General features: G+C 42.2%; 1 protein-coding gene across 1 annotated transcript in view; it reads left to right on the top strand.

Annotated features, from left to right (window-relative positions):
- Nucleotides 1-13,333, top strand: part of LOC119942890 (transmembrane protein 132D-like) — a 645,325-nt gene that overhangs the window by 33,479 nt on the left and 598,513 nt on the right. The gene's annotated exons all lie outside the window — the stretch shown is intronic.

The raw sequence follows: 13,333 nt of genomic DNA, 5'->3' as shown, positions 1-13,333 counted from the left end.
TCCCGTCTCACAAGCCCGCAACCTTGGTGTCATCCTCGACTCCGCTGTCTCGTTCACCCCTCACATTCAAGCCGTCACCAAAACCTGCTGGTCTCAGCTCTGCAACATTGCCAAGATCTGCCCTTTCCTCTCCATCCAAATTGCTACCCTGCTTGTTCAAGCTCTCATCCTATCCCGTCTGGACTACTGTATCAGCCTTCTCTCCGATCTCCCATCCTATTGTCTCTCCCCACTTCAATCCATACTTCACGCCACTGCCCGGATTGCCTTTGTCCAGAAACACTCTGGGCATGTTACTCCCCTCCTCAGAAATCTCCAGTGGCTACCAATCAACCTGCGCATCAGGCAGAAACTCCTCACCCTGGACTTCAAGGCTGTCCATCACCTCGCCCCCTCCTACCTCACCTCCCTTCTCTCCTTCTCCAGCCCAGCCCGCACCCTCCGCTCATCTGCCGCTAATCTCCTCACCGTGCCTCGTTCTCGCCTGTCCCGCCATCAACCCCAGGCCCACGTCATCCCCCTGGCCTGGAATGCCCTGCCAAGCTAGCTCTCTTCCTCCCTTCAAGGCCCTACTGAGAGCTCACCTCCTCCAGGAGGCCTTCCCAGACTGAGCCCCCTCCTTCCTCTCCCCCTCATCCCCCTCTCCATCCCCCCGCCTTACCTCCTTCCCTTCCCCACAGTACCTGTATATATGTATATATGTTTGTACGTATTTATTACTCTATTTTACTTGTACATATCTATTCTATTTTATTTTGTTAATATGTTTTGTTTTGTTCTCTGTCTCCCCCTTCTAGACTGTGAGCCCACTGTTGGGTAGCGACCGTCTCTATGTGTTGCCAACTTGTACTTCCCAAGCGCTTAGTACAGTGCTCTGCACACAGTAAGCGCTCAATAAATGCGATTGATTAATTGATCCAAGTAGAAATATCCTGAAGGCAAGAGGAAAAGCAAGACTGCAGAGGAAAGGTCGGGGCAGGAGAGGTAGATTTGGGAATCTGTGTAAAGAATGGACTTCAACTTCATCTTTTTTTCTCATCAGTGCCAGTGTTTGCATCAGTGCGAGTCAAACTGCTTATTAGATTATAGTGGAATATCAGGCAATTTTGCTGATTTAGTAGATTCTCCCTTGAAGATTGTGCTTTTGGACATTGTAATTTGTTGCTTCAATATCAAATACATTCTTTATATGTCTAGCTCATTGAGAGCTCATTGTAAGTATCACTTAGTGTTGACAGCCCACATGATTTTTTTTTTAACTAATAGCTTTAAATATATATGTGGCAAGAAAAATTCACATTTCTCTATCCATCTTTCCCTTCCTTTAAATTGGAACTCAAAGCTCAGTGAGTCTAGGAGGCATTCTCTGATTAACAGTTGGTCTTTTTGTAATCTGATAGTTGAATCTGAGGGCTATTCCCTCCTTTCAATATTTCATATGCAGAAATTTGTGTTGATAATTTGCCTGTCTTCTCCCTGCGTTTAGGATGCAAATTTTCTGAAGGCAGAAAGTGCAATCTCTGTTAGGTTTTCCCCTTTCCCAGACTCTGCCCAACTCTCCTTTCAGAGTGGAATCTGTGAGCATGCCATAAATAAATCGAAATACTTACAGATTTTTCTGACTGTTGGGACTTCACCTCCAAACCCTTAAGATTACATTTTGGCATTTTAAGAAGCATCCTGGGCCCATGAATTTATGAACTGTCTCTGGGTTGAAGCCCAGTTTCATGTTTTGTATCTCACAAATGTTGTCACTTTGACTGCACTTACAAAGATTCCTCCACTGCAGCTCTAACTTGGCTGAGTCCTCTTATAAACCAGATGGTCTCAAGCCTTTGAGATAGTCAACTTCCTTTTCCTGACAAAGGCAGAACTGTGCATCTTAGAAGGAAATTTACTAGAGCCTGGAAAGTTTAGCATGTTACTCAACTAACTTGTCATTTCTGGGCTGAGGAGTGTTTTTCCAAAATAAAGCAGATTTGGTAATGTTCTTTACCCTGAGACCATCTCCTCTATGTATCTTCACCAGTCCTCTTCATCAGTATTTGCAGGAGTTTCTCATCCATGTCCATGGGAACTGTATGATCGATGGATGAAGTAGAAGAATTTTGTTCAGGAAATAGAAATGGAATTTCTAACTTTCTTCCAATGGCAAGTAAAAATAAGGACCTATGTTACAGGTCAGGAAGAATAATTTTTTAAAAATCCAAACCTTCTGACAAATGGACCCTTAATTACCCCATTGTTTATAGTCATTTGGTCAGTGAAGCTTGAAAGAACTTGGCTGTCTGAAGATCCTTTCCTATAACTTCTCTCCAACAATTTGTCCCCTAAATAAATCATGGGTTCTGCTGAGACAAATTGTTCCATATAGCCGCCTTTCCATTGAGACTGATACATTAACTTCGGTGTATAATTAGGGCTCATAACGTTCTCGTTTGCTTTTGGGGTTAAGATTTAATTCAGTGAGAAAGATTTCCATTTTAAAGTGAGAATTGGGAGTCTGTAAATTTCTCATTAGACTGTAAGCTCCTTGATGCATTTGTGCTTTCTTAAATTCCTGAGTAGAGTGATTGGCACACAGTATGCAATTTAGAAATGTTCTTGATTCATGGATCAAGACACAAAGGCAGGGAGTGTTCCTCTCTTTCCTGCCCAATACTCAATTTCTCAGCCTATCTCTTGTTCTCCACACTTTCTTTACATTTTCCGTTGGACTTCTAAGATCTAGAGCTTAGATGGAAAATTACTACTGACCTTAGAGCAGTGGGGTGGCCTAATCAATGGTATTTACTGAGCACTTACCAAGTGCGCAGCACTATACTTAGCATTTGCAAGAGCACAACACAAAGTTGGTAGATACGATCCCTGTCCACAAGGCACTTACAGTCTAAAGGTCTAGTGGAAAGAGCACAGGGCTGGAAGTCAGGACTAATCCTGGCTCCACTGCTTGCCTGTTGTGTGTCCTTGGGCAAGGCATGCAATGGCTCTGTGTCTCAGTTTCCTCATCTGTAAAATGGATATTTAGTATCTGTTCTCACTGCCCCTTACACTGGTGAGCCCCATGTGAAGCAGGGACGATGCCCAATCTGATGATCTTGTAACTACACCAGAGTTTAGCACAGATAAAGTTTGTCACTAAAATGAACCACTTACAATTGAACTGCTTACAAAAAAAAAAGAAAACATTAGAAAGATAGTATGCACTAGAGAATTTCAAGCACCGGGCTACAAAAAGCCTCCAGCATTGTAAAGTGGGCAGAGACAGCAGTTGTATTCAAGTAGAGAAGACTGCATAAGTGTCATGATTCTCTCAGCTGGAAATATCATAGAGGCAGGGTCAGTAATCAAGAGATGCAGCCATCTCAGAGCATATGGTCCAGGGGGCGGCAGCAAATAGAAACCTTCAACCTTTTATTTTACGGCATTTGTTAAGTGCTTACTAACTGCCAGGGTTAGATACTGGGTTAGATTCAAGATAATCAGATTGGTCGCAGTCCACATCCCACGGGGGGCTCACAGCCTTCATCCCCACTTTACAGATGAGGTAACTGAGGCATAGAGTAGTGAAGTGACTTACTCAAGGTCACACAGCAGACAAGTGGTGAAGCAGGGATAAGAATTCAGGTCCTTCCAACTCCCAGGCCCGTGGTCTATCCACTAGGCCATGCTACCTCTCTCTGCTGCAACTTCCCTCTGCTGTGACTTCTACCACCGAGTTCTGTGGCTCAGAGGAAGCGACTGTGTCAATGAACACCTCAAAGGGGAAGACAAGGACACTCTGTAGTAAGGGGGCTGGGGGCTAGGGCCAAGGATTCTTCAGGAAAAACACCCTAGGTGTGGGTGGACTCAGACAAACGTCTCTAATACATCTTTACTTGACACTGCATGTGTGGCATAATGCACCTAGCATTATGGGGGTACAGATGTTCAGTACTCACAATCTCACGATAGGGGAGAAGAGGCAGTGACAACTTTATGTCTCTGATCATAAGACAATTATGGATCCTCTCTGGCATCTCTGTGCCATAATAATCTCTTATACACATTGGAAAGAGGAGTCAATCAATGGTACTGACTAATATTAGGGAAGCAGTAGGGTCCAGTGGAAAGAACGTAGGCCTAGGAGTTAGGGGACCAGTGATCTAATACCAACTTTGCCACTGGCCTGCTGGGTGATCTTGGGCAAGTCACTTAACTTCTCTGTGCTTCAGTTTCCTCAACTATAAAATGGGGATTCAACCCATTCTCCCTTCTACTTAGACTGTGAGCCTCTTGTGGGACAGGAACTGAATCTGACCTGATTATCTTGCATCTACCCCAGTGCTCAGAACAATTTTTGGTTCATAGTAAGTGCTCAATAAATATCATTACTGTGCTGAGCCTACAGCAAGCTGCCTTATTGGTGACTGTGATCCCACAAACAACAAGAAGGAAGAGACTGTGGTGTACCTGAGATAGGTGATTGTGGCCCTGTGAGGACAGAGCATGGAGGGAGAAGTGGCCTTCTCGCCCTGTCCTACCCGGCAATGGGCCTAGACTAATAAATGACTGCAACGTAGAGCCACAGCTGCAATGCCTAAGGCAGATAAAAAAGGCAGTTACTTTAAATCACGAGGAGGCAAGCAAAGGGCATGCAAGAAGCAGCACAGAGGCATATAGGAGGGCATGCAGCAGAAAGCAGCAGCACTGGCAGAACGGGCTCCCTTGACCACCAGACTGGCATTGGACCCTTGTTGGAGTGGAGAGAGTGAGTGCGTGTATGTGTCACTTCCTTGTACATTGGTAAAACTAAGTAATAAAGTTCCACAATAACCTTGGTGATCAGAGATGTGGTTTGATTGTACTTCATGTCAACGAGGCTCCCCCAGTCCAGGAAGCTCCAGGTTGGCACATTTCCGTGGCTCGTGACAACTACTAGTATTATTCATTGTTGTTGAGTGATTACTGTGTGCAGAACATTGTACTAAGCACTTGGAAGAGTTCAGTAGAGTAGTCAGACACGATACCTGCCTTCAAGGAGCTTGCAGTCTAAGGAACCCAGTTTATTCTATGAAACTACTAAAGTATCAGCAATCACTTTTCCTTTTGTGAGACTTAAATCTGTGCTGATTAAGCATCTCCATTTCTACATGAAACCACCGATCAGGACATTGAGGTTTCCCATGCAGTTCACACTTGAGTGCATTTTGAGAGGGTTGAACTTGAACCAGTGAAACCGCTTGGAATATAGGACAGAGGACTTCCTTGGGGGCCACTTTAACTCTGAACTACTGAAACAGAGACAGGCCACTATCAGCAAGAAAATCAAGCACAGAGATAAACAAAAGAAAAATTCCACAAAGTTCTGGCTTGTTTTAGGGGAAATGTCTACCAGTGGCTTGAATCTCTGTTTCAACAACCCAGTAGGGAACACAGGTGGCTTGGTTATTAGCTGCTGCAAGGATATTGCCCCCTAAGCAGGGCGATGATGGTGGTTTTCTTAATTGGAGTAATTTCAGGTTTTATTTCCCTTGTCTTTTTTAAAAAAATTCTCCTCTTTTATACCACAAATGAATGTTACAGCCTGCTCACCTCATATACTCAGTAGTGAATTTAAGGGGTGAGGAAGGAAGTGCAAGGAGGATTCAGAGCTTTCTGTGTTTTGGTTTTTTTTAAAAATTCCTAAATTTAAAGTATCATCTTGAAAATGTTCTTCACAGAAATGCTGACCCACAAGAACAAACCCCCAAAAGAAACCCTACATTTAGAGTCAAATTGGAAAGACCCTACCAATCCTCCCACTGAATGTGACATCTTTCTTGGAGCCTAAAGATTAGGTTCTGCTCCCAAGGTGGTGAGTTGTCAGGAATTTTTCATGATGATATCAAAGCCAACCTTTTACTTGGGGGAGTGGAGAAGGAGGCAACTCAGTCATTTGCTGAGCCCCTCGTCTGGGAGCTTTTATATATGAATGGATAAAGGAGGTAGAAAAAAATGTAAGGTTGGCTGTGAAGATATTTCTGGGAAGGAGGCTGAATGTATTGTTTCCCAATAACACTGTGATCCCATTGACCGGAATGCCCCTTCCCTAGCTTTAGGTGGAGACCAACGAGTGTCTTCCAAATGAAATGTATTTTAGTGGCCTTCACGCATTACTAATCTCAAAGTTCACATGAAAGTGCAATATAATTTAAAGACCTATTGTTAGTAGAACTGCCATCATGGTGGCCTAATCTTGTATCAGCGCAGAAAGGAGGAATATTGAAGTTAGGAAACAAAAAATGTAGTTTATAGATAGCATTCACAGCTTGATCCGACTCATTGAGCCTTGCTCTCATTTCTCTTGCTGTCGATCTCTAGCTCAGACCCTCCATCCTGCCTGGAATTCCCTCCTTTTTTCACATCCAGCAGACCTCCACTTCTCCCATCTTCAACGTCCTTCTAAAACTGTTTTATTATTACTGTTATTGTTATTATTGTCATATTTAAGTGCTTACTATGTTTCAGGTACTGTTCTAAGGGTTAGGGTAGATACAAGTTAAGCAGGAGGGACATGGCCTCTGTCCCAGTGAAGCTCACAGTCTAAGTAAGAGGGAGAACAGGTATTCTAACCCCATTTTACACTTGAGGAAACTGAGACACAGAGAAGTGAAGTGACTTGCCCAAGGTGATGTAGCAGACAAGTGACAGAGCCGGAATTAGAATACAGGTTTTCTGACTCCCAATCCTGTTGCTGCTTCTGCTATTTATTGAGCATTTACCCTGTGCAGCACTGTACTAAGCATTTGGGAGAGTACAATAATGTTAGTAGAAATTATTCCTGCCACAAAGGAGCTTATAATTGAGAGGAGGAGCCAGACACTAAAATAGAGTGGGGTTATAAGCAGCAGGCTTAGTGAAAGGAACATGTGCTTGGGAGTCAGGGGACCTGGGTTATATTCATGGATTCCCCACTTACCTTCTATGTGACCTTGGGCAAGTCACGTAACTGCTCTGTGCAGTTTCCTCATCTGTAAAGTGGAGACTCAAGAGCCACGCTCAGAAGCAGCGTGGCACAGTGGCAAGAGCCTGGGCTTGGGACTCAAAGGTCATGGGTTCTAATCCCAGCTCCGCCACTTCATCATCAATCGTATTTATTGAGCGCTTACTATGTGCAGAGCACAGTACTAAGCGCTTGGGAAGTACAAATTGGCAACATATAGAGACAGTCCCTACCCAACAGTGGGCTTACAGTCTAAAAGGGGGAGACAGAGAACAAAACCAAACATACTAACAAAATAAAATAAATAGAATAAATATGTGCAAGCAAAATAAATAAATAAATAGAGTAATAAATATGTACAAACATATATACATATATACAGGTGCTGTGGGGAAGGGAAGGAGGTAAGATGGGGGGGATGGAGAGGGGGACGAGGGGGAGAGGAAGGAAGGGGCTCAGTCTGGGAAGGCCTCCTGGAGGAGGTGAGCTCTCAGTATGGCGTTGAAGGGAGGAAGAGAGGTAGCTTGGCGGATGGGCACTTCACTTCTCTGTGCCTCAGTTACCTCATCTGGAAAATGGGGATGAAGACTGTTAGCCCCATATGGGGCAACATGGTTACCTTGTATCCCCCCAAGTGCTTAGAACAGTGCATGGCACATAGTAAGCGCTTAACAAATGCCATCATTATTATTATTATTGTTCAGTGCGTGTTCTTTCTCCTTCTCAGACTGGGGCCCATGTGGAACAGGGCGTGTGCCATCTTAACTATCTTGAATCCACCCCAGTGCTTACTACTTAACAGATACTATTTTTTTAATGCTCATCGTCATTATTATTGTTATTAAGTACTGAGGTGGCATTAAGAGGGGTAATCGGATGAATGTATGAGAGATCGTTAGGTTATCTGGGTCAGTGAGGAAGCATGCAAGAGAATGCATTGTCTCTGGTTTATTGTGCTGAATGGCTCAAAAAAGTTTAGGAGCAAATCCTCTTACTGTTTGTTGGCTTACTGTTTACATCAAATACTACTGAAACTATGAGGACACCTGAGGATTCTGTGGTACTGTGTACTAAGCGCTTAGTACAGTGCTCTGCACACAGTAAGCGCTCAATAAATATGATTGATTGATTGATTGGTACATTTCCTTACAGTCTACCCATTGGTTCTGCCACCTGCCATTGCAATCAAGGAGTGTGGAGACAATCTTCATTTAAACCTCTTGCAAGTTTTGAGCTCGCTGTGAGCAGGGAATGAGTCTGTTAACTCTGCTGTACTCTCCCAAGCATTTAGTACAGTGCTCTGCATATGGGAAGCACTCAATAAATACTATTGATTGATGTTTTCTCAAGTATGGCCACTTTTTCTGCCTCTGAAATACATTTGGGGATTATCTTGAAGTGGAAAATTTAGAGTAATTTTTCGAGAAATATTTTTATGAAAATTCCAAATGGCATTATAATATCAGTGCACTTTGTTATTATTGCCAAAAAAAAAGCGAAAGAATAGAATGGAAAATTAAAGCAATCTTGGATGAAGTTCATGGCTTTGGAGAAAAAAGTTTTCTCTAAGGAGCAAGAGGGATTTAGGCTTGATTAGATTGGGATTTCAGAAACTCTCAGTCCTGAATGAATGAAATAAAAAGGCGTTCAATCTAATTAGACACAATTGCAAGGGGCTTGAGGCCCCTTGGTGATTGAAACTGTATCTGCCAAAAGAATTCTAAAGCTTTTTAATATATTTGTGTCTATCATAAGGGAATGATCCTGAAAACTAAATATATTATTATTATTATTATTGCTGTTATTGAAGAGTGAATGGCTTGAGAACTAGTGATGACTGTTGGCTGGACTGTTTTGTGGTGGAATGCTACTGACAGACCTCAGAAATACTTTCCACTGCCTCTTCTTCCTTTGGGATGCTCTGCAGAGTAATGAAAATTGACAAATTAAATGAAATTTCCCTAAAGTTTTGGGCTCCCAAATCTAGAATCAATATGTGTTTGGCTATGTAGGTTGTATGCCTTACTAGACCCTAGATAATCTCCTGTCAAGGAGGTAATCTAGGTCATTTTATGGATTGGACCGAGATTTCCACCTTATGTACTTAGGTTTGTGGCCCTAATAAGTCCATATAAGATTTCTTTTGATTTTTTTCTCTTTGCCAGATCCAGGGAATTCATTCATTCGTTTATTTATTCAACACTTAATGTGTGCAAAGCACTGTACCAAGCACTTAGGAGAGTATAACATAATAATATATAATATAACAGTGGAGGTGCCTTGTGCAATGATTTGCTTTCATGTTTCCATTCCCTGCAGGATTTTGGGGGTCTGATATATCAAGAATGTCATGTTTAGATGTTTTTCCACATTCCTCTCCAGGAAAGGTTGTGGAGGAAACTTCCCGAACTCTGCAACTCGAGAATGGATTGATTTGCTTTCTGTCAGGGGTCCTGGCAAAAGTGAAGAGTTGTGCTGACTAGTGGAAAGGAGCATAGGAGCTGAAGTAGAATTTTGGAGAAGAGATATGGTTTCCCAGAAGCTCTTGAAGGAGTCCTCAGGGCAGAACAAAGAATTAAAAAAGGACTCCAGTTTAGTTCTTATTTACTTGTTTCTAACCTGACTGATGACTGTGATTTAGAGGAGAAGATATTGGCATTCCTGAGTTAATGGCAGCCCACTCATTGCTTTTAATGCTGATTTATGCTCGGGGTCTAAGCCCAGGAATCCACTGTAGCAATTTCTGTAATGGAGAAAGCAACTGTTCCTGAGAAGTGCATTGAATGATCAAATTTTATTGGTTCATAAAAACGTCAGAGGTTAATATCTTTGTTTTGTAGGACAGCTGTTTAATTCTAAGCCTGGTCAATTGCCTTATTTTTATCTAAAGAGAGAAAAAAATAGATGTTTTGGATTGCATTTTAGTGGGTAGTTGCAGATGACAGATGTATTAAATTAGCCTTCCCTGGGCTTTTGGAGCTCTGCCTCCAAACTGTAAATTTCAGTTGACTTTTTCATTTGGAGGTGGCATGAGACAATTTCATGTATATTTCATAGGCTTCAAAGAGGCAAAGCAGTCCAAGAACTAATATGGTGTTGCAACCCATTCATTAAAGACTGGATAGGAACACGTGGTTGAGGATAAATGGTCTGCAATTAAATTTTCAGTTAAATATATTAATGAAGGAACAAAATTCCTGCAAGGTTTTGATTAGTTTGAAAATCACCATCAATAGGGTGTAAATAGATTCTGCAAAAGATTTAATTGACCTTTTCTCAACTTTTAGTAGAACTGGATCTTAACTTACCCTTTTATCAACCTGCTCCCATGAATCAATAATTGTGGTAATACCCATTGTGGAGTCCAAGTAAATCCACCAGAGGCTCTTGGTTCAATTTTCTCTTCATTTACTGCATCTTCTGCTAAGCGGCCATCTTGTCTGTAGCGAAGATAACATGTTCTATTTAGCATTACCCCTGTGGAAATCATACCTTCCTCGCTCTGCTGCTGCTCTCTCCTTCTCATCCTCCTTGGCACCTTGTCCTCCCTTCGTCTCTTCTGCAGATGTTGACAGTTCTGTTCCCTTTCCTCCCGCTACCACTGAATCAGTTGCCGCCTCCTCATTCTGGTCTCAACACCCCAGTAGTGATGGGGGCAGGTGAAGGAATTAAATAGTGACAGGAGAGGCTGATCACCCAAAAGAAGTGCAGCCAGTGAAAGTCTAGAGCCACAGGATGTGTACTGCAGGATACCAAAACACAAACGCTTATGCTCGTCATCACCTCACCAGCAGTGGTGAACAGTGATCTAGGCCGAGCTGAGATCACAAAGTTTTCCAAGATTGCTGAAGGAAAACTTTTCAAGTAATTGTATTGTTTTTCTTTTGTTTCCTTCTGCCTACCTCCCATCCATCATCCATTCAGCCCCATGAAGCTACCTCCTCATCAGCTTGTGCTGTAGCTCCATCTCGGTATCGTCTTTCACCCTCCTGAACTCATGCATCATGTATAATCAGCTTATTAAAAGCGCATCTCCAAGGGGCTTTCCTCAAGTAAGCCCTCATTTCCTCTTCTCCACTCTCCCATCTACGTCACCCTTGCATTTGGATTGCACTTTATTCATCCCTCCCCCAGCTCCAAAGCATGTTTGTACATGTCTGTAATTTATTTTTATTAATGTCTGTCTTCCCCTCTAGATTGCAAGCTCATTGTGGGCCGGGAACATGTCTGCCAACTATACTCTCCCAAGCATTTACTTTATGAGAAGCAGTGTGGCTTAATGGAAAGATCATGGGCTTGGGACTCAGAGGATGTGGGTCCTAATCCTGGCTCTGCCACTTGTCTGCTGTGTGGCCTTGGGCAAGCCATTTAAGTTCCCTCAGTTACCTCAACCGTAAAATGTGGATTAAGACTGTGAGCCCCATGTGGGACAATCTGATTACCTTGTATCTACCTCAGTGCTTAGAATAGTCCTTGGCACATACTAGTAAGTGCTTAACAAATACCATAATTAATAATATTATTATTATAGTGCACTGCACAGAGTAAGCATTCAATAAAGATGAATGATTGATTGATTGCCTATAATTCATGACTTTCTTCTGACCTTTGAGCCCACTTCGTGCAAATTGTCCTGACTATTCTTTGGCCCCATTCTCCATTCACAGCCATTGAGATTTTTTTCATCCTCTGTTCTTCCTCAGTTCCTTGGCCTTATTGCCTCCCCACCTAGGTATCCACCCATATCCTTTATGGTTTAGTGAGAGGGCAGCAGGATCTCAGGGAAAGAACCTGGATTGAAACCGTGTGGGCATAGTGGAAAGAGAGTCAAGAATCCTGGGTTCTAAACCTGACTCTGCCACTTGCCTGCTGTGTGAATCATGAGCAAGTCACTTAACTTCTCTGTGCCTCAGTTTCCTCATATGTAAAAATGGGGAGTCAATTGTACTTGTTTTCTCTTTCCTCCTTAGACTCGGAGACCTGTGTGGAACAGAAAATGTGTCTGATCTGGCATATATTAAAGTCTTAAGAAATACCACTTTTATTCTTAATAAAATAGATGCACTCATAGGGTGAGGATAGCCCTGACAAAGAAGTGCCTCAATTTCTCTTCAGATTACTGTACTGTATCCAAACCATCGGTCACTGACCTTGTCCTCCCACATTTATTATCATGATTAATTTTATTCCCTACCAATGTATGTACAGGGAAATAGGAAAGACTTCAGGTGTAAGAAGGACACGATATGATTAGGGACTCACTGAATTTCTGGTTTACAGTCCTTTGAACACCATCACATTTGTTTTAAAATACACTGATTTCTTTGTCTTTTAAACAATGACTCTATTGGGATCCCCCCTATATTTTTGTCACTGAATTAAAACACAGACATTTCAATTTAGAGAGCATTTTTCTTGAAAGAGAATGGAGTAAGGCTGTTGCTTGTATGTACCTGAGATCATCTGTGAAGTCTCGCCTGAAAGTCTAGAGTAGTTTTGCCTCTGTGTGGGAATTTTGAGCTCAGTATCCTTCGGGTAGAAATCTCAAGCCTGTTGGTAACTCTTGGGAGCCTTAGTTTGCTTGTGTTTCTAACAATAGTAAATGTGGCAGTAAGTGCTTTTATGCTAAGCATTATAGTAAGTGATTCCACATGGGACTCATAGTCTAAGTTGGAGGGAGAACAGGTATTAAATCCCCATTTTACAGATGAGGTAGGACACTGAGGCCAAGAGAAGTGAAGTGACTTGCCCAAGATCACTCAGCAGGCAAGTGGCAGAGCAAGGAGTAGAACCCAAGTCCTCTGACCCCCAGGCTTGGGCTGTTTCCCTAGGCCGTGCTGCTTTTCTGAAGAAACTCTGAAGAAGAAACCTGGAGAGAGTGGCTCTTCCAAAATGCAAAATCCAATAAGCAATTCTTAAAATTTTATGGGACAGACAGGTCATTTCAAATTGTTGGGGAAAGATTAATTATTTTGTCAAGATGGCCCTTTGCTGTGTAAATTGTCTGTTTGCTCCTTGGAGACATTTCTTGAAGTTGAAGTCATTGAGCATTGTTGATTGCTGCCAATTAACAGTAGGTGAAGTCATACTTTCCTATTCCTCACTGAGGGACTTTCAACCCAATTCCACTCTTTTCTGAGGTGAGAACAGATTTTTCTTTCATCTGCTTTTGTTCCTTTTCTTGGCAAAAGTTGAATCAATCAGATGAATAGATTTATTAATGGTTGCCTTAATTACTCTGTTAATAGCTATAGCTACAAGGTAATTTTGAGAAGCAGCTCAAATCTTGAATTTTGTAGATTTAAGTGTAATAATGGTTGTCTTACGGTTCTGTGTGTTTGAAAAAACTGATAAAATCAATAATCAGCA

Source organism: Tachyglossus aculeatus, chromosome 21 (assembly GCF_015852505.1).
Source record: "Tachyglossus aculeatus isolate mTacAcu1 chromosome 21, mTacAcu1.pri, whole genome shotgun sequence".
Lineage (NCBI taxonomy): Eukaryota > Metazoa > Chordata > Mammalia > Monotremata > Tachyglossidae > Tachyglossus > Tachyglossus aculeatus.
This window is presented reverse-complemented; position numbering and strand designations above follow the sequence as displayed.